Here is a 20,308-nt window from a genome sequence, read left to right as displayed (position 1 = left end):
ATTTACCTTTCCTCTTCTTTCACCATTTATCTTCATACTCAATGTTCTGAAGTTTCATTATTTTAGTTTTATCATGAGATTTTCTCCTCCTCCTCCTCTTCCTCCTCCTCCTCCTCCTCCTCTTCCTCCTCTTCCTCTTCCTGCTCCTCCTTGGTATTCAAGCTCACTTTCAGTCTGAGAACTTGTATTTTTTCAACTTTCAGTCTTTATCTCTTTTTAAATTTAAATTTTTGGTCAAAATAATACATATACATGAGTAAAATGTCAAACAAGACTATGGTTACAAAATAAAAATAGCAGTTCTCTAGAGGGTTCCATTCCACGGGCTGTATTTCTTAGTATTTGCTTTGCAGTGCTGGGGATTTAACCCAGGGCCTCATGCATGCTAGGCAAATGCTCTATCATTGGACTATGACCCCAGTAATCAGTGTTTGTTCATACTATGGAAACATTAGCTATTTTAAGTACAAGTGAAAAAATAGATAGCCAGGCAAACAATTTTGTAAATGATAGTATAAGTGTTCTTTTTAATAAAATATATTTAACTGTTTTAATTTAAAATAAGAACATAAAAATAGAGTGATGAAGTTCATATATGATTTAACAATCATATATGAACATATATTTAACATATATTGAGCACCTACTATATTTCAGGCACTATTCTTAATATTTGAACCACTGCCATGGAGGAAACAAGAGAAAGATCCCTGCCCACATGGAACTCATATTTAGCCACCTCACATTTTCCATCCTCAGAAGGAATGCTGTATAAGCCATATATTATGTTGGATGCTGAAAATTGCTATAAAAAGTTTAGAGGAGAATAAGGGGGCCTGGGGATGCCAGTGAAGGGATTGCAGCTTTTAAGGGGTGGTCACACAGGAGCCAACAAGAGGACCTGTGAACTGGGCCAGTTTCCTAGGCATGGGGCCTGTGCACTTGGTTAATGCTAGCTCTGTGGTGGTATCTTAGAATTCTTAATAATTTTTGAACAAGAAGTCCTACATTTGCCCTGGGCCTCATGAGTTGCGTGAACAAATGTAGAAAGGAAGTGAAGATGTTAGGCCTTTGACTATCTAGGGGTGGGTGTTACTGACTGAGGGAGAGAGAGAGAGCCATGCAAGGCCCAAGGGTAGAATTCCTGACATTGAGAAGGAGTGATAGTAAGAAGACAGATGGTTAGAGGAAAGAGAGCAAGGGAGAGGATCAAGGGGAAGGTTATGAGAGATGTGCTCAGCAGAAGGCTGATTGGGGCAGAGCGGGGCAAATAGTTTCTTTAAAGGACCCGATATTGAATATTTTAGGGTTTGTGGACGATATAATCTCTGTTGCAACTACTTGAAACTCAAATAATTTTTGTGTGTCATCAAATATTATTTGTCTGATTTTTTTTTCACCCATTTAAAAACGTGAGGCTACCAACTCGCTGATAGAGTGCTTGGCTAACATGCCCTGGGTTGGATCCCCAGCAAAAACAAAACTACTCAAGAGGCTGGGGTGGGAGGATGTCTTGAGCTCAGGAATTTGAGCCCAGACTCAGCAACATTGTAAGACCCTATCTCAAAAATAAAAACGTTTAAAAAACTCTCTTAGTTCACAGGCTACAGTACAAAAATAAGTAAGGACCATATTTTGGTCCAAAATAAGGTTCAAGAATCATATTTTGCCAACCTCTGGTTTCAGACTATGTAAGTCATTGTAAGAATTTTTTTATTGTTCTTGGAATTTATAAGGAGTCTTTGAAAGTTTTTAGGTGAAAGAGTGATTTGATCTGATTTAATTTTCATATGATCAATGTGGCCAATCAAGCAGGAGGTGACTGCAATGATCCAGGGCAGAGATGGGGCTCAGACTAGAGTAGAAGTGGTCAGGAGTGGTGGACATGCAAGCACCATTTTTAAGATTAAGATAGCAAGATTTTCTTGTGGATTATATGTTGAATGTGGGCAGGGATGAGGGTGGAGTAATGTATAATTCCAAGATTTTGGTTTAAGAATTTGCAAATAGAATTGTCATTAACAGAAATTTGAAAGGCCAAAAGCAGAGTGAGTTTGGGGAGAAGAAAAGGTGTTCAGTTCTGGTTGTGTTGAATTTCATCTATTTCTTTCCTTTTCATTGGCTTTCTGAGTTTAGATGTTGAATAGAGAGTTGGACACAACATTTTTGGAGACAGTTGGTTATTCAAAGTCAATAGATTGGTTGAGATCATTAAGGAAGTGAAAATAATGGGGAGAAGAAAGTATGTAAGAACTAAACCCTGAGCATTTGCCATTCAGAGGCCTGGGAGAAGATGAGGAACCAACAGAGACAAGGAAAGAAATAGATCAGGAGGAGAAAGTGGCCCAATGCATGGAATAGCTAGGTCAAGGCAGAACAGGTCTGAGAATTAACCAAACCTTAAAAGAAGGACAGTAAAACACCATGTCCCTCAGTGCCCCCTTTCTGCTCCCCAAAACCTAGCCAAGGTAAGGGAAAACTGAGAAGGAACCTAAGCCAGAGTATCCAGATACATGTTATTTTGGAGAACACTGACTTTTTTACGCACACCAGGAACTAGGGCAAGTTAGTGTTTTATCTGTAGAAAGCTCCATTCCTGCACATAGTGAGGGAGTTAATGCTTCTGCATCCCAACACATAAAACTCTGAGTGGATGAGGACCTGGCACTGATGGCACTGGGATAGGATGTGTGTCCTCCTCCAGTGGCTGTCTCTACTGGAAAAAGCACCACATGGAAAGTGTCAGAGGGACAGAGGTGCTGCTTGGTGAGCCGTCAGGAGGGTGGAAGTGTCACTGAACGTTTCTTGGAGCAATCACTGATCTCTTGTAAGCTTTCCCTGTTAAATCTTGTGTCTCACATGCCATCTTCAGGTTCTGTCTTTGGCCTTTCCACAACCCACCCCTGACCTGGCACATCTGGGAGTAGATGTGACCAATGAGACAGCATATGTAGGTCATCGATGACCTTGACAACAATAAGGTCAGTACACAGCTTGGTGGCAATCCCCTGAGTGGAATAGGTTTAATAGAAAGAAAAGAATTGAAGACAGTAAGAATATACAAACCCTATCTGAAATTCCTAAAAGGGAAGCAATGAAATTGGGATAAGAATAATAGACTATGGGGCTGGGGTTATGGCTCAGTGCAGAGTGTTTGCCTAGCACTGGGTTCAATTCTTAGCACTGTGTGTCAATAAATGCAAAATATTTTGGGGGGGGGTGATGGCTGATTTTGTCATTAGATTTTAAAGTCATTCTGTGGCTACCATAGTCCTTGAGTCCTTTTGCTTTTGAGTGTTGCCTATTTCCTATACTTTATGAAAAGTATACTTCAAATACATTATATTTGGCAGGCTATAATATGATGGACTCATACTTTCTTTTCCCCAGAACTCTGTATGTATAGACAAAACTTCTTAGCACCATTTCAAATTCTTTCTGCCTTACTCTTAATTCCAGCTACAACCATAGAGAACGGTTCTGACTATGCCTAAGTCATCTTTGTAGAGTTATAGTACCATCCTCAGACATCTGTGAGCACTTTTTGCTAAATTTCCTGGATCTTCTCAGACACAAGCTTCCATGCAAGCAGGTACGATGCAGATATGCAGAGGAGTTAATATCTCCCTTGGGGATGTGGGGACCATGTTTTTTCCTGCTTGCTTCCCTGGATGATCAGAAAAAAAAAAATCCGTAAGATTGAGGAGACAGTCACAGGGATTGAGCATCCAGTTGTTCCTAGCAGTGGCCAATTTGATAGTATATTTTTTGTATTGATCCTGTCTTCCTTGTTTCACTCCTGTGTGTCTTTGTCCTGCTCCCTGGATTCCATTTCGGAACAAATACTCTGACCTGAGCTACTTTAAGGTGAACCTAGCCTTAGAGAGTAGGCTTTTTTAAAAAATTTATTTTTATCAGGTCTTGAACACAGGGGCATTCAACCACTGAACCACTTAATCTCTTTTTATATTTTATTTAGAGACAGGGTCTTGCTAAATTGCATAAGGCCTCACTAAATCACTGAGACTGGCTCTGAACTCGCCATCTCCCTGCCTCAGCCTCCTGAGCCAGATTGTGCTAGATTGTTGTGTGTTACTTGAATTTAAGGTGGCCTCTAGAGGATCACTTGCTACTGGGAGAAGTCTCTGGGATTTTCCCCAATAAATGATGTTCCAGAGACTTAATCATGCTGCTTGGCCACTTGCCCTCAATTGCTTGACAGCTATTGCAAGGAACTGAGTGTTAGACATTGGCACCCACCATGGCCTTTTAGAAATGAACTGAGAGACTCTAGATTTTCTAGACTTCCTTGGGTGATATGAGCCATCAACTTCAAAAACTAGTATCTGGTCAGGAACACAAGTCCTTAAATTCCTAAGAATCCAGAATTATGAAGAGAGAATAAGCGGTTAAGATCACCTGACCTCATATTGTATGATTGTTATAAATGGCCTTAGAAGATATTCCTCAAAGTAGGAAGATTGAGGAAGCCTGAGTCAGTATTTCTAATGAAACTACAATTTTAAAACTTTGGTTGAATGTGAAAGGACTTTTATATGATCAGACGAAGCAGGATAAATCAAAAAAGTTATTCTCTGATTCTCTTCCTGTGATTGGCAGGGTCAGTTCAAGATGACAGGGGCTGTCTGGTTGTTAGGGTACTACACACCCCAGTTAAAGTGGGGCAAAGGAGAGGCAAGACAAAGTATGTGATGAGTTCCTCTCGCAGCACATGAAGTAGATCACCTAAAATGAGGCCAACTGTACAAACAGAACTTTAGGGAGAACTCCCATGCAAGCTGCATCTTTGAAAGTCTCTATGATTATGGGTTCTAAATAAAGGGTTATGTGGGATGAAACTAATAATGGCCCCTGTCTCATCCACAGCCCAGTTGTGCCATGGATGTAGGATAAGTGGCAGAGAGGCAAAGAAAGTGTGCACGGACAGCATGGGAGACAGGAGGTTACTGGAGAGGGCATACCGAAGATCAGTGACCGCTCCATGGATAGTTCAGTGGTGACAGGCTGACAGATAGCAATTCAGTGCTTCATGGTGCTTTACCAAGTAGCACCTCCTCTCCCTCATGGTCATTGGTTTAATGACCAGCTGGACAGGAGACACATATCTTTTCCACAGTGCCCCCAGTTCCATGACCATCTTGACTCAGGAAGGAGCATTATATGTTAGGCTGCAGAAGCAGAGCCATCATCCACATTAGCTTGCTTAGTTTGCTTATTTGACCAGCATCCCAAGGAGCAACTAACTGTCCTGGTGCATATGCAAGAAAGTAGCTTTTTACAAATGACATTAATTTGTTCTCGTTTCCAGTGTATATAAGAAAAAAAAATAGTGTCCTTCCTGATAATATGTATCGGGATATTCTAGCTCAGGTTTTCTCTCATTGTTCCCTTATTTTGGGTAGGATTTTGGAAATATAAAGGTGGTATTCAGGGACATGGTATTTCACTGTCACCTCTTCTATGATGATGATATAGTCCCTATCCTTGGTAATAGAAAAAAACATACCATTTTGTAGGGGTCCACCCAGTGATTGCCAAAGGGATGGGTGCATTGGACTGATCATGTAGTGATAATACAGAAGGAAGATAGGGAACTTCATATCCAGAACATATGATGATGAGGAACCCCAAATTGAACCCAATTTCTATAACATTAAAAGTAAAGTTATTGATCAAACAGGATAGAATTGGGGGAGCTGAAATAAGCAACCTGGGAAATTTTTGACTGAGTTAGAGGCATTAGCTTCCACCTGGAGATAGCCTTCACACATGTCAAGCATTAAGTAGATTTTTTTATTCTTGTTATCATTCTAAAATTTAAGCTGATGGCTATTTCATACCTCCTTTTAACCACAAAGGATAAGGGCAAGAGAACACTGGGGTGGCTGAACCAAATACAAGCTGCTTACGCCTTCTTCCTTCCAACTAGTGGGACAGCTAGATTGCTTGTCCAATGCTATAAATGCCCTGAGTATTGCTTTGCATTCTATCTGTTCTCTGTCAGTTAGAGACCTGGGACAAGGAAAGAAGGCTAAGGAAGCTTTCTGGTGCCAAACATTGATGATTTGGGGGATCCAATATCGTGGCTGTGTCCATTACTTCTTCTTTACTCTGAACCCAAAGCTCTGCCATTGGTGAGCATTGGGCAATTATTCTTACCCTGAAGCTAATGCAAATAAAGTATTGCAACTATCTTGTGATCCTGAGCATAAGAAAGTGTGGGGGTAGGATTCCCACCTAGATGATGGCCCCAGATAGGAGCAGTATGCCACGGGTACAAGAAGAAAGAGCTCCTTTCCAGGTAGGAAGGAAACACCTGAAACCAAGGGCATTGGTGCATTCTCCCTGTCTTGCACTTACATCTCCCTGGGAGAATCATCACCCAGGTTGTCCCAGTTTCTTAGATGCAACTCTCACAGGTGGTAGACTCCTCTGTTAATCTCCAGGAGTTTACCTGCCATTTAGAATACATGCAGTCAGGAATAGCCAGTGATCACTCTGATGACAAAATATGCTAAGGATATTGAACAATGGTCCAGAGAGGAGACAAAATTAAATAGGCAATCTTCAGCTTCTGTATTACATTTCAGTAATGCTGAAGTTGTTGCACATTGGTTGATCAATTCCTAACAGCCTCTAGTGATCAGGAGATGGATAGAACAGCACCTGCCTCCAAGGAGCTTACCATTACTAGGAGAAGTAGATTGTGACAAATGGATCACAAAGCACAGCGCCCCTGTAACTAGTACAACAATAAAAGTATACACAAGGTCATAAAAACCATTTCTCAAACACACAATGAGATTTGGATTGAGCCCTTTTCATGTGAGAGGCTTCACAGGAGCAACCATCTAATGAAAGCTGCTGCCCATGGAGACACAGACTTACAGTGAACCAACAGAAACAGGTCATTAAGCAAAGGGAAAAAACCAAAAATGAAACAAAAAACTGGATTTGGGGTCAAAAGCTCTGAACTCTACTCCATAGGTGACTGAGTAACTTCATCAAATTCTCATCCCCAGTTTCCTCATCCATAAATAGAAACAATAAGGGAAAAATAGGGACTAACTTACTTTCCCTCTTGCAGAGTAGAAAGAATCCAGTGGATTAGCAGATTCTTGAGAGGCAGCAAATCCATGGTCCATTGACAGTGAAGTCTATCCAGTGTGACTCGGGTTCTTTCACGTCTGTGTTTGAACATCTCCAGAGTGGGAGATGCACCACTTCTTGAAGAGTCCGTTTCCTCCTTACCAGATTCTAATTGAAGACCTCTTCAAGTTTGAGGAAGCTTTTCTAAAATAAAAAATACTAATAATTTATAGACTCCTTATTGCAAGCACTTAGAGAACAAACTGTAATTTTCTTTCTCTGGTTCAGAGAATCACCAGAGAAAGCAACAAAAATTTTCAAATGAATTGATATTTTATTTAAATAACTGTATTTTACAAAACAATAACAGTAATAAGTTCATAGTTGAGTCATGCTCTTTATTTCATCTTTACACAATGTTTTGTGTGCAAACTCTGCCTTCTCCCACAATTACTTTTCAGCTACCTAATAATTTGAGGTCCTCGGTTTGGGAATAATAACATTAACTAAAATTTATTAAGTAACCCCTATGTGCTGCACACAGTGCCATGTATTTACATGGATTATCTCACTTAATCCTCACCAAAGCCACATGAGTCAAGAACAATTATTTGTAGGTTAAAAATGAGGATGTTGAGACTAACAGGTAGAAAAGGGCGTGTAAGGTGAGCCAGCATTTAAATCCAAATATGTGATTCTAGGGGCTACTCTATTCAATTACATGGAAACCACTGTGCAGGTAGATACTGGAGCATGCTCTGTGCGATTGACTAGTATTGGCTATTTGGCTGGGTATGTCCCTATCAGTATGTAAATAAGCTGGTATTCATTGATTCAATTGCATTGGCCTTTTTTCCCAATATGTTTTGTTGTGTAAAATACATATATATATATATAATATTATAATATAAATATATAATTTACCATCATAACCATTTTTTTTTTGGTATCACAGATTGAACTCAGGGGCGCTTAGCCATGAATCACATCCCCAGCACTTTTTATTTTTTATTTTGAGCAAGGACTCCCTAAGTTGATTAGGGCCTAACTAAGTTGCTGAGGCTGGCTTTGAACTTGTGATCCTCCTGTTTCAGCCTCCCAAGCCTCTGGGATTAAAGGCATGTGCCACCCACCTGGCAAACATCTTAAGCATTTTGAAGCCTACAGTTCAGTGGTATTACATATATTCATAACGTTGTCCACCTACCACCACCATCTATCTGCATAACTCTTTTCTTCTTATAAAGTCACACCTATAGTTATTAAATATTGTCACCACCCCTTTTCTTCATCCTCTACTGATCTTCCTTTTGCTTGTCTATTTATTGATTTTTGATTGGTTCTTTCTATTTATACATAAAGGTGAAATTCCCCGTGGTATATTTGTATATGTATGTAGCATTGTTTAAAAATTTAATTCTGGGCCTGGGGATGTGGCTCAAGCGGTAGTGCAGGCGTGCGGCCTGGGTTCCATCCTCAGCACCACATACCAACAAAGATGTTGTGTCCGCCAAAAACTAAAAAATAAATATTAAAATTCTCTCTCTCTCTCTCTCTCTCTCTCTCTCTCTCTCTCTCTCTTTAAAAAAAATAATTCTGCATTTCCACCCCTATTTTGTCTTTCCTTTCTGCCTCTCAGTCTCCTTCTGCTCTACCGATCATTCTTGTATCTTTGTGATATCCCCTGCTTTGCTTACTTTATTTTGCTCTACTTTCCACAAATGAGAGAAAATATTCGACCCTTGATTTTCTAAGATTGGCGTATTTTCACTTAGCATGATGTTCTCCATATTCATCTACCTACCAGCAAATGCCATGATTTCATTACTTAGGGCTGAGGAAAACTCCATTGTGTAGATCCACATTGTCTTAATGCATTCGTTTATTGATGGGCATATGGGTGGATTCAATAATGTGGGTATTGTAAATTGGGCTGCTATAAATATTGAAGTGACTGTATCACTGTAATATACTGGTTTTAGTTCTTTTAGATAAAAACCAAGGAGTGGGATAGCTGGGTCTTTTGGTGATTCCATTCCTGGTTTTTTGAAGAATCTCCATACTGCTTTCCAGAGAGCTTGGATAGCCTGCAGTCCCCACAACAATGTGCAAGATTACCTTTTCCCACCCTTCCTTGTCAGCATTTATTTATTTGTGTTCTTGATCATTGCCATTCTGACTGGAGTGAGAGAAAATCTTAGTGTAGTTTTGATTTGCATTTCCCTGAAGCTAGAGATACATTTGTTGGCCATTTGTGTTTCTTCTTTTGAGGGATGTCTGTTTACTTCTTTAGCTACTTATTGATTGGGTTATTTGATCTTTTGGTATTGTTTCTTGAGTTCTTTATATATTCTGTATACTACTCCCCTGTCAGAGAAGTGGTTGTCATGCTCTTGCTTACTTGGCTGTGCAGTAGATTTTTCAATTTCATGACTTACCACTTGTGAAAACTTGAGCGCTAGGTTTTTTTTTCTTTTTAATTTTTTCTAAATAGTTATACATGATAGCAGAATCCATTTCAATTAATTGTACATAAATGGAGCACAACTTTTAATTTATCTGATTGTACAGGATGTAGAGTTGCACCACATGTGCAGTCATACATGTCCCTAGGGTAATGATGTAAGAAAGTCAGTGCCAGCACCAATAGGATGGAGAGTGTGCTTTCTTTTAGCAGTTTTATTGTCTAAATCCTAAATATTTTTGATCCATTTTGATTTGACTTTTGTGCAGGGTGAGAGATCAGAATCTGGTTTTATTCTTCTATGGATATGGGGGGGTTGTTCTTTTAGATATACATGTCAGCAGAGTGTATTTTGACATATTACACATACATGGAGTATAACTTCCCATTCGTATGGTTGATGTGGTGTTACACTGGTCGTGTAGTCACATATGAACATGGGAAAGTTATATCCAATTTATTCCACTGTCTTTCCTGTTCCCATCCCCCTCCCTTCCCTTCATTTCCCTTTGTCTAATCCAATGAACTTCTCTTCTTTCCCCAACTCCCTCCCCTGGACGTCCAGTTTTCTCAGCACCATTTGTTTAAAAGGCTATTTTTCTCCAACATACTTTTGGATCATTTGTCAAGTTATCAGATGGCTGTAAACATGTGGGTTTGTCTGTCTTCTGTCCCGTTGGTCTTCATATCTATTTTGATGTCAATGCCGCACTGTTTTTTTACTCTCATCTGTAGTGTCATTGATCAGGTATTGCAATGCCTCCTGCTTCACCCTTCTTGCTTAGTATCACTTTGGCTATTCTTGGTCTCTTATTCTTCCAAATGAATTTGAAGATTTTGAAATTTAAAATTATTTTTAATTCTGTGAAGAATGTCATTTGTTATTCTGATGTGGATTACATAGAATCTCTATATTGCTTTTGATAGTATGACCATTTTGACAATATTAATCCTGCCTATTCAAGAACACAGATCTTTCCATCTTCTAAGGTTTTCTTCACTCTCTTTCTTTAGTGTTCTATAATTCTCATTGTAGATCACTTTTACCTCCTTGGTTAGATTGATTCCCAAATATGGGTGCGTGCGTGAGTGTGTGTGTGTGAATTAGATGGTTTTCCTGATTTCTTCCTCAGTAGAAGATATTGAACTTGACAAGAACAATTAATTAGAGGAGGAAAAAATTATTTGGGGGCTCATCGTTTCAGAGATCTCAGTCCATAGATAGCCAAATATATTTCTTGAAGCCTGAGATGAAACAAAATAATGTTGCAGAAGTGTGTGGCAATGGAAAGCAGGTGGGGACTTGGCACTAGGAAACAGAGAGACAGTTCTCAACAAGAACAAAATACAAACCCCAAAGGTATGCCACTAATGACCCACCTCCTCTGGCCACATCCTGCCTGCCTAGAATTATCACCAGGTTAATTCCTATGGGGATTAATTAAATGCTGTGATTTGGTTACGCCTCATATTACAGAATCATTTCATCTCTGCAATTTCTTGCATTGTCTCACATGTGAGCTTTTGAGGGACACCTGGCTATTGACCTTGTATTCTGCAACTTTGTTAAATTTGTCAGCTCTAGAAGTATCCTGGTGGATTTTTGTTTTATAGGGAGAATGGTTCTAGATACAGGATCATGTCACCAGCAAACAGAGATTGTTGACTTCTTGTGTTTCTGTTTGTTTCCCTTTCACTTTCTTCTGTTGCCTGATTGCTCTAGATAGTGTTTTGAGAAGTATATTAAATATAAGTGGTGAGAGTGAAAATCCTTATCTTGTTCTTGATTATGGAGAAAATGCTTTCAGTTTATTCATCATTCAGTATAATGATGAGTTTGGGTTTCTCATAAATAGCCTTTATAATACTGAGGTGAATTTCTTCTATTCCCAGCATTTTAATATGAATGGGTGCTGTATTTTATTGAAGGCCTTTTCTGAATCTATTGAGATAATCATGTGATTCTTGTCCTTAATTCTATTTAAGTGGTGAGTTACATTTATTGATTTGTGTGTGTTAAACCAACCTTGCATCCCTGGGGTGAAACTCACTTCATAACTGTGTATGATCTTCTTGATATGTTTTTGAAATGTGGTTTGCTAATATTTTATTAATGATTTTTGCCTCTATGATCATCAGGAATATTAGTCTGTAGTTTTCTTTTCTTGATGTGTCTTGATGTGCTTTGGTATCAGGGTGGTACTGGTTTCATAGAATGTATTTGGGAGTGTTCCCTCACTTTCAATTTCATGTAATAATGTGAGGAAGACTGGTGTTTGTTCTTCTTTAAAGGTCTGGTAGAACTCAACTGAGAATGTATCCTGTCCTGGACTTTTCTTTGTTGGAAGGTTTTTAATTGTTGTTTCAATTCCAGTACTCGATACTTGCTGCTTAGAGTTTCTATATCTTACTGGTTCAATTTGGCGTGTCATATATATTTGTCAAAGTCTTCTAGATTTTCCAGTTCATTGTAGTGTAAATTCTTAAAATAGTTTGTAATGATTCTCTGAATTTTAAAAGTGTGGTAATATTTCCTTTTTTAAAATTTCTAATTTTTTTCATTTGGGTCTTGTCTTTCTTTTTGTTAGTTCAGCTAAGGCTTTATCAGTCTTATTTATCTTTTCCAAGAACCTACTCTCTGTTGCCTTGATCCTGTGTATTGTTTTTTTATTCTCAATTCCATTAACTTGGACTCTGTACTTAATGGTTTCCTGTCTTCTACTGACTTTGGTATTAGATTGTTCTTTCTTTTCAAGGCCTTGAGATGGAGCATAAGATTATTTATTTGGAATCTCTCTATTTGTTAATGTCTGTTCTCATTTCTTTTCTATATGAATTTCTTGTTTTCTTCTCTCATTTTTTCTTTGACCCATTCTTCATTTAAAGGGTTATTGTTCAATTTCCATGTGCCTATGTGTTTTCAACTATTTTTCTTGCTGTTGATTTCTAGTTTTATTCCATTATGCCATGACAGAACACATGGAATTGCATCAAAATTTTTGCATTTTCCAAACTTATCGTGTGACCTAGCATATGTTCTCTTTTGAAAAAGCTTTCATTAGTTGTTGAGAAAGTAAATTCAGCTATTTGAGGGTGAAATATTCTGTTGATGCCTATTAGGCTCATTTGATTTGTAGTGTTGTTTAGGTTGGAAATATCATTATTGATTTTATGTTTTGATAACCTGTCTACTGATGATAAGGGTGTGTTGAAATCACCCAGTGTTAGTGTATTAGGTCTACCTGAGATTTAATGTCAAGAAATATTTGTGTGTGTGTGTGTGTGTGTGTGTGTGTGTGTGTGTGTGTGTGTGTAGTTGGATGCATTGACATTTGGGGCATATACATTTATTATCATTGTATCTTCTTGTTGGATTATTCCCTTTACCAGGATGTAGTGGCCTTCTTGGCCTTCTTTGTCTCTTCTGATTAATTTTTTTCTTGAAATCTGCTTTGTCAGATATGAGAAAAATCACTACAACTTGTTTTCAGAATCCATTTGCATAGATTTTTTTCTATCCTTGTCTCCCTTTAGTCTGTGAGGGTCTTTACCTATGAGACGAGTCTCTTGCAAATAGTATATTATTAATATAAAATATAAAGTAGTTAATATTGTTTTCTGATCCATTCTGCTAATTTCTGTCTTTTAGTTGGGGAGCTTAGAACATTTATCTTCAGTGTTGGTATGGGTATGTGTATGTAGTTTCCTGCCAGTTTGATTTTTTTCTATATTTAATTGTCTTGATTCTCATTAGTTGATTACTTTTATATTGGCCTTCATCTATTTGGGAGTTTGGGATTTATTTGGGGGTTTTTCTGTGTGCAGTGTATCTATGAGTGTTCTTTGTAGTGCTGGGTTGGGACTCATGTATTCTTTTAGTTTATCCTTGTCATGGAAAGTTTTTATTTCTGGAAATTGTTTTATTTTAGAGTTTAGAATATCTCATTCCAGGCCCTCTTGGATTTTAGGGTCTGAATTGAGAACTCAGACGTGAGCCTTATTAGTTTGCCTCTAAATGTGACCTAATGTTTTTATCTTGAAGCTTTTAATATTCTGTAGTTATTTTCTGTGCTAGATATTTTGATTATGGTATGTTTTCTTTTTCTGATCCATTTGGCATCCTGTATACTTCTGTATGTGGATATTTGTCTTATCTCTGATACAGGGAAAGTTTTGTGTTACTATCTCATGCATAGTATTCTTAATGCCATTAGCCTGTGTCTTCATGTTTCCTTCTGGTCCAGTGATGCTCTGGTTTGGTACTTTTGTCCCAGAGTTCTTGATATTCTGATCATGTTATATCATTTTTTCCCCTCTACTGCATACTGTGTTCTCAAGTACACACACCCTGTCTTCAAGGTCTTAACTTCTGTCTTTCAGGACTGAATTTCTATTTTCTGTGCAATCTAATCTGTTGTTGATGTTTTCAAGTGAATTTTTAAATTGATTCATTGTTTCTTTTTTTTTCAGAAGTTCTGATTGTTTTCTTTTCAATATTTCTATTTTTTAATTGAAATGTTACTCTCTAAATTCATTCCTTAGCTCTTGATTAGTTCATTGAACATTTTAATAATCAATTTTCTTGTGATCTTTCTTCAATATTTTATATGCTTCCATATCTGTGTAATCTTTGTTCGGGGATTACAAATTTGGGGTGAGAGAAAATTTGTTTACCTGTTTTCTCTTATTTTCAGAGGTCTTGACTTTGTGTATCATTTGAAACAATGTCCCCTTCCTCTTTCATATGCAAGCCTCTTTGACTAGTTATTATTATTATTATTATTTTTGTTCTGTGACTTCTCTCTTTTTTTAGATATATGAGTAGATGTCAAGGGTTGGGACCCGAGGTCTCCCTCTGGTTGTTACTCCTTGGGGTCTGGTTGTCAGTTTAGGGATTTTGTCTCCCCAATTTGACCAGTTGAAGTAATATTAAGGCTCTGGTATGTGGCTAGATTAAGGGTGAGATTCATTTTTGCTTGGCTCTGAAGTATTTCTCAGCAGCAGATTCTCTATTATGTGATCTTGAAGTGATCCAAGCATTTTTAAGCATCTCTTAGCATGAAGGGGAAGCCAGGAATAGCAACAGGTGTACAGCCTTAAGATCAATGTCTAATATCTATTTTTCATATCTGTAATATTAATTACCACCTCTATAGTAATGGTGGGGTTAGCATTTAACATTGGTACCAACCATTTTAAAAAATGTGATGAGATCAGGCCTTCAACACCAGGTGTCATACTCTTTATGAATAATCACAAAAACTTAAATGGGGTTGGAATTATATAAGCTATATAATTCTGTTATTTAGTGGGATTACAGATTCTTAAGTAAAGAGAAAATAAGGTATGAAGGCAAAAGAAAGCTTGAAATATTCTTAAAATGATCAGAGGAAAGTCAGATTGTCAGCAACAAAGAAAATATAAAAAATGAATGTAATAAAATGAGAGATAGGGGAGGGGGAAGGGAAAGAAGGAGGAAAAGGGAATGGGGAAATTTAGCTGTTGATGGGGGAATAGAGTGAAAAGGGGGAGATTAGGGGAACAAAAACCTTGGTATGAACAAACCAGAAAATGTAAGATTTAAACAACTCAAATTCTGGTCTAATTTCACCCCACCTGTCAAATCAAGACCAAATAGAAACAACTGCCAAAGGAAACAATTATGTTAAAATAAATTATATGAATGTATATATATATTTTCAAACCTAACTACACAGTGAGAATACACTGTCACACACACACTCAGAAACATCCATCCACATGCATTCTCACAAAAATCATGCATGGTGGAAAAAAGTAAAAATATAATCCAATATGAAGAAATGATGTTTGAAAAATGTTTTAAGTGTTAAAATTTAAAAACAAAGAAGAAAAAATAAATTAAAATGGGAATGTGCGGGAAAGCAATAAAGAAAAAGAAAAAAAAGAGGAAAAATCTTAATGAAAAATACAGGACTTGTTTCTGCTAAGGTGGTGGAAAACGTTGGCAGGAATGGATTTTCCTTCTTTATATTTACTGTTGGCTCTGTAGCTGTTGGTCAAGAGCTGGGATTATTAGGTCTAATGTCTTTTCATTCCGCTCCTCCCTGCCAGCTGGGTGCAGTAACTCTCAGCTTCCCTCTCTCAGCACAGGGGAGAAGAGTTGGGAAGTGCTGGTGAATGGTGCAGTCCTGCAGTGGGTGGGGCAGACTTCTGACCTGGATGCTCCAGTCCTTGGGGTGTAGACTTTGAGGAACCTTTGGAACTCTTTAGGTGGGTGTTTAAGATTTGACCCATGCCCCCATTGCTGGAAGATGCCAGTGGTCTCTGCTGCATGTCCAGATCTCTGGGGCCTCTGGTAAAATTCACCTTTAGCCCATAACCCTCCACAGGTTTCACCTTCCCTGCTGTGAATGTGAATTATCCAGTATCCACCTAGAGGGCAGAAGCTCCTGTGTGGCCACTGTGTGTCTTTCCATTGGCTCTTATGGGGACCAGCATCAAGGGAGCTTTCTCCTCTTCATAGCCAGAGCCTGTATGAGCAGGTAAATACTTTAGTGCCTACTTCAGTGACTCTGGTTCAGGCACACCTTGCTGGTCACAATATGAGACTGCTGGCTGCTTCCTTTGCATGTTCCTGATCTGTCTCTGCTCATTTCCAAGCAGCATTTATACACAGTTCCCAGGCCATACTCATGGTCATTTTCTGGGCCATTGACCTTAGTTCCCTCCAAACTATCTGGCCCACTGAACCACTTTCCCCACCAATTCTGTGTTCATTAAGATCAGCCTCCTCTCATATCCATAGGTTCTCTGAAGCCAATTTTTAAAAAATTTGTTCTTATTCTGCATACTGCTGTCACACTGTGTAGTTTCCCCCAGCCCCTCAGTGGCCACCACCCGACAAGATGGATCAGCGCTAATGTATTGTTTCTTACATTCTCTTCAAAGTTTCTGACTCTCTGTGTCTCTATAGTTTTTTTACAGACCTCTCTCAAGTTTCAGTGAGTTCACCTGGTAACCCACCTCACTGAGAAGCAGTCTTCCCACTTCCTGAATGATGCTGAGAAACTCCTAGAAGGGCATTCTTCCTCCAATCTGCCATTTCTCACCCCAAACATTTTAAAAACATGAAATTTTTCAATCCATGAACATGGATTTGTCTTTTAAAGTTTCTTTCAACAGTATTTTGTAGCTTTCATTCTCTTTGCTAATATCATGAATGGACTTATGTTCATGATTAATATACAGAATATACGATGAACACAAAAACTTAACACCAAAAAAAAAACCCCAATTAATAAATTGGTAAAAGAAGTAAAGAAATTCTTCTCAAAAGAAGAAATACGTGTATGAATTGTCATGGGTAGCTAATAAAAAAATTTTAAAAAGAAGAAATACGAATAGTCAATAAATATATGAAGAAATGTTCAATATCTCTATCAATCAGGGTGTTTTAATAGGTTTTTTTTGTTTATTTGTTTGTTTTTGTTTTGTTTTGTTTTGCTGCTGTGACCAAAAGAACTGACAAGAACAATTTAGGGGAGGAAAAGTTTTAGAGGTCTCACAGTTTTAGAGCTGTCAGTTCATAGAATGCCACTTCATTACTCCAAGATGTAGCAGAACATCATGCAAGAAAAATGTGGTGGACGAGAGTGGCTCAGGAAATGGCTACCAGAAAGCAGAGAGTGATTTCTGCTCAACAAGGAAAAAGTATATACCCCAATGGCAACCCCCAGAGACCACCTCCTCCAGCAAGACCAACCTGCCTACAGTTACCATCCAGTTAATCTGTTCCAGTGGATTAATCCAGGATTAAGTTAAAATTTTCATAACCCAATCATTTCACCTCTAAACTTCCTCACATTGTCTCACATTAGAGGTTTGGGGGAATAGCTAATATCCAAACTATAGCACAAGGAAATACAAATCAAAATTAAATTCAGTTTTCAAATAAAAATTAAATTCAGTTTTATTCTCACCAGTCAGAATGACAATTATTGAGAATATAAATAATAATAAATGTTGATGAGCATGTGGGGGAAAAGACATACTTATATATTGCCGGTGGGACTACAAATTATACAACAACTCTGAAAAGCAGTATGAAGATTCCTCAAAAAACTAGGAATGAAACCAAAAACTAGGAACAAAATCATTATACGACCCAGCTATCCCATTCCTTGGCATATATCCCAAAGATCCAAAACCATTATACTATAGGAATGCAGCCACATCAATGCTTATAGTGGAACAATTCATAATAGCCAAGCTATGGAACTAGCCTAGGTACCCATCAACAAACAGATGGAATAGAAAATGAGGTATATTAACACAATGGCATTTTACTTCATCATAAAGAAGAATGAAGTGATGGAATTTGCTGGTAAAGGGATGGAACTGGAGAATATCGTGCTGAGTAAAACTAACCCAGGCACAGAAAGTCAAGGGTTGAATGATTTCTCTCACATGCAGGAGCTAGACCAGAATAAGGGGGGAAGAGAGTGGGGGGGAATTCCATGAAAATAGAAAAAAGATGAGTACAATATAGGAAGGTGATAGTGGGGGAAAGAGTAAAGATGGATTAAGGGAGGACAGTGGAATGAAGTGACTAAACTTTCCCTTGTGCATATATGAAGATACCACAGTGAATTTCTCCTTTATGTAGACCCATGATGTACTAATGTTTTGAAAACATAAATAAATAGAAGAAAGATGAGTAGAGGGAAGGAAACAGGGGAGGGAAGAGGGGCAGGAAAGGGCAAGTACTTGGAACTGAATTAGAGCCAATCATGTTCCATGTTTGTATAATTATGTCAAAATGAACCCCCAATATCATGTGTATCTATAATGAACTAAGAAAAAATTATCTTTGTGCTTTTAAGAAAAGTTTAATGCTGAGCTTAAAATGCAAGAAACAAAACACTATGTTTTATCATTTTACAAGACGGTGGACTGAGACGGACATCATTACCCTAAATACATGTATGAAGACACGAATGGTGTGAGTCTACTTTACAACCAGAGATATGAAACTTGTGCTCTATATGTTTAGTATGAATTGTAATGCATTCTGCTGTCATATATAACAAGTTAAAATTTAAGAAACAATGGGTTATTACTTGACTTATATAAATTAAAAAATAATGAATACATTAAAACTAATTAACTGTAATAAATTCATATAAAACTAGTGAATAACTATAATGTACTAATAAAATCATAAAAACTAATGAACATTTTATTTATGGACATAAATAATAAAATTATTAAAAAAACAAAGAAATAATACAAATTTAAAGATAGTGCTTGCTCAGGGGATTTGGTCATCTAATTGGGAAAGCATATGCAGACTATTATTCAGAATTATATTATCTTTTCTACACTAGATGAAACAGCATTTTTATTTAAATTTTTTTGTTGTTGTTAAATGCATATCTAAACACACGGGTACAGCAGACTTTTTAAAAAAGCTTAAAATGACTCGTAGCTTCTAAAACAAAGTTTAAGGAGACTACAATTAATACTAACTTATTGAAAAAAATAATAAGGATACACCATGCTGATGATTCTAAATCTTTATTGGTTCTATAAATCTTTTGGTGGGAATTCTTTCCAAACTCCAGGTGCTCCTATGGGAGGCCAGTGAGACAGGGGCTCTCCTGGCTCAAGTTTGAAGGGTACTCCTGAGGACCTCCTAAGAAGGAATGTTATCTGTGGTCAGATCAATTACTTTGAAGGATCTAGGTGCCAAATTCAATAGAAAACACCTCACTGAACAGGAGCAGTAGCTAGAACCAACAGTGCTGATTAGGATAAAGCCGGGGCTGCTGACCTTGTTCACTTTTGCACGTGCTTGACTTTGACTTGACGTAATTCTGATTCTTTGATCCAACCATATTCTCCTGGCTGCCTCAAGAAAATGCCTCACCCAGGTCAACCTGGACCACATACTGACCTTCTCCACACAGGGAGACAACGCAGCACAAATATTAGGTCTCCATGATGGAGGCAGTTAGTCTTGGCACTAAATCCTTGCTCTTCTTAAGAGCTATTTGATCAATTTTCTTATCAGCTAAATTAGTGTGATAGAATTCATTTTATTGGCTAGAGGAAATAATGAAGTCAAATTTTCTGATGAAAACGTTTTTTATGACTCCGCATTTACTCTTAATTCTTTTAAAATTTCACTTGGTGATCAGTCCCGTTGGAAATGTGGATCTAAGTGTCCTGTCGTTCCCTCATTGAGGGTCTGGCGCTGCACAACCAGACTATTTCTGACAGGATCTTGAATCCTGCGTAGAGGTGTTCATGGATGGAAAATGAAAGTCTGATTTCATTTAACCTAGACCCCGTCCCACTCCCTCGCCTGAGAAAGACTTGGTATCTGTCACGTCCAAGGGAGGCTCTGTATTCTCATCTTTGATTCAGTGAGCTTCCTCATGTCTCTCTAGTATTTCAATATTGTTAGAATTGGTTTGGGGCACTGACATAGTGCTAGAAGCACTAGGTACGACCTCTGTCCCATAACAGGTGTTTGTAGTGTTAGTTGGTATGGTTTGTACAATATTTGTACAATAGAAATCTTTCTTGACAACAATTCTACTAGACTTTCTCTGGTCCTGTGGATGGGAACAGTGGTGTGGATATGAGGTGTCCCTGAAAAGCTCCTGTATTCATGCAGGAGGTGAAGTGATTAGATTATGAGATCTGAAGCCTGAAGAGTCCATCCTCATTTAAATGGACTAACCTGTG

At 37.9% G+C, this 20,308-nt stretch overlaps 1 protein-coding gene across 6 annotated transcripts in view; it reads left to right on the top strand.

Annotated features, from left to right (window-relative positions):
* LOC144368244 (uncharacterized) overlaps positions 1-16,705 on the top strand; it is a 37,276-nt gene extending 20,571 nt beyond the window's left edge. For 3 of the 6 annotated variants that reach the window (XR_013428024.1, XR_013428025.1, XR_013428017.1), the window contains one exon: positions 16,530-16,705. The gene's annotated coding sequence lies outside the window, so the exon portion shown is untranslated. Of the gene's footprint in view, positions 1-15,701; positions 15,827-15,945; positions 16,099-16,529 lie in introns of all 6 variants that reach the window. The other 3 variants (XR_013428026.1, XR_013428019.1, XR_013428020.1) reach the window with 2 other exon arrangements.
* Positions 16,706-20,308: the final 3,603 nt, after the last annotated feature.

Source organism: Ictidomys tridecemlineatus, chromosome 11, assembly GCF_052094955.1.
Source record: "Ictidomys tridecemlineatus isolate mIctTri1 chromosome 11, mIctTri1.hap1, whole genome shotgun sequence".
NCBI classification, from domain to species: domain Eukaryota; kingdom Metazoa; phylum Chordata; class Mammalia; order Rodentia; family Sciuridae; genus Ictidomys; species Ictidomys tridecemlineatus.
Note: the sequence above shows the minus strand (reverse complement) of the source record. Positions and strands in the feature narration are given on the sequence as shown.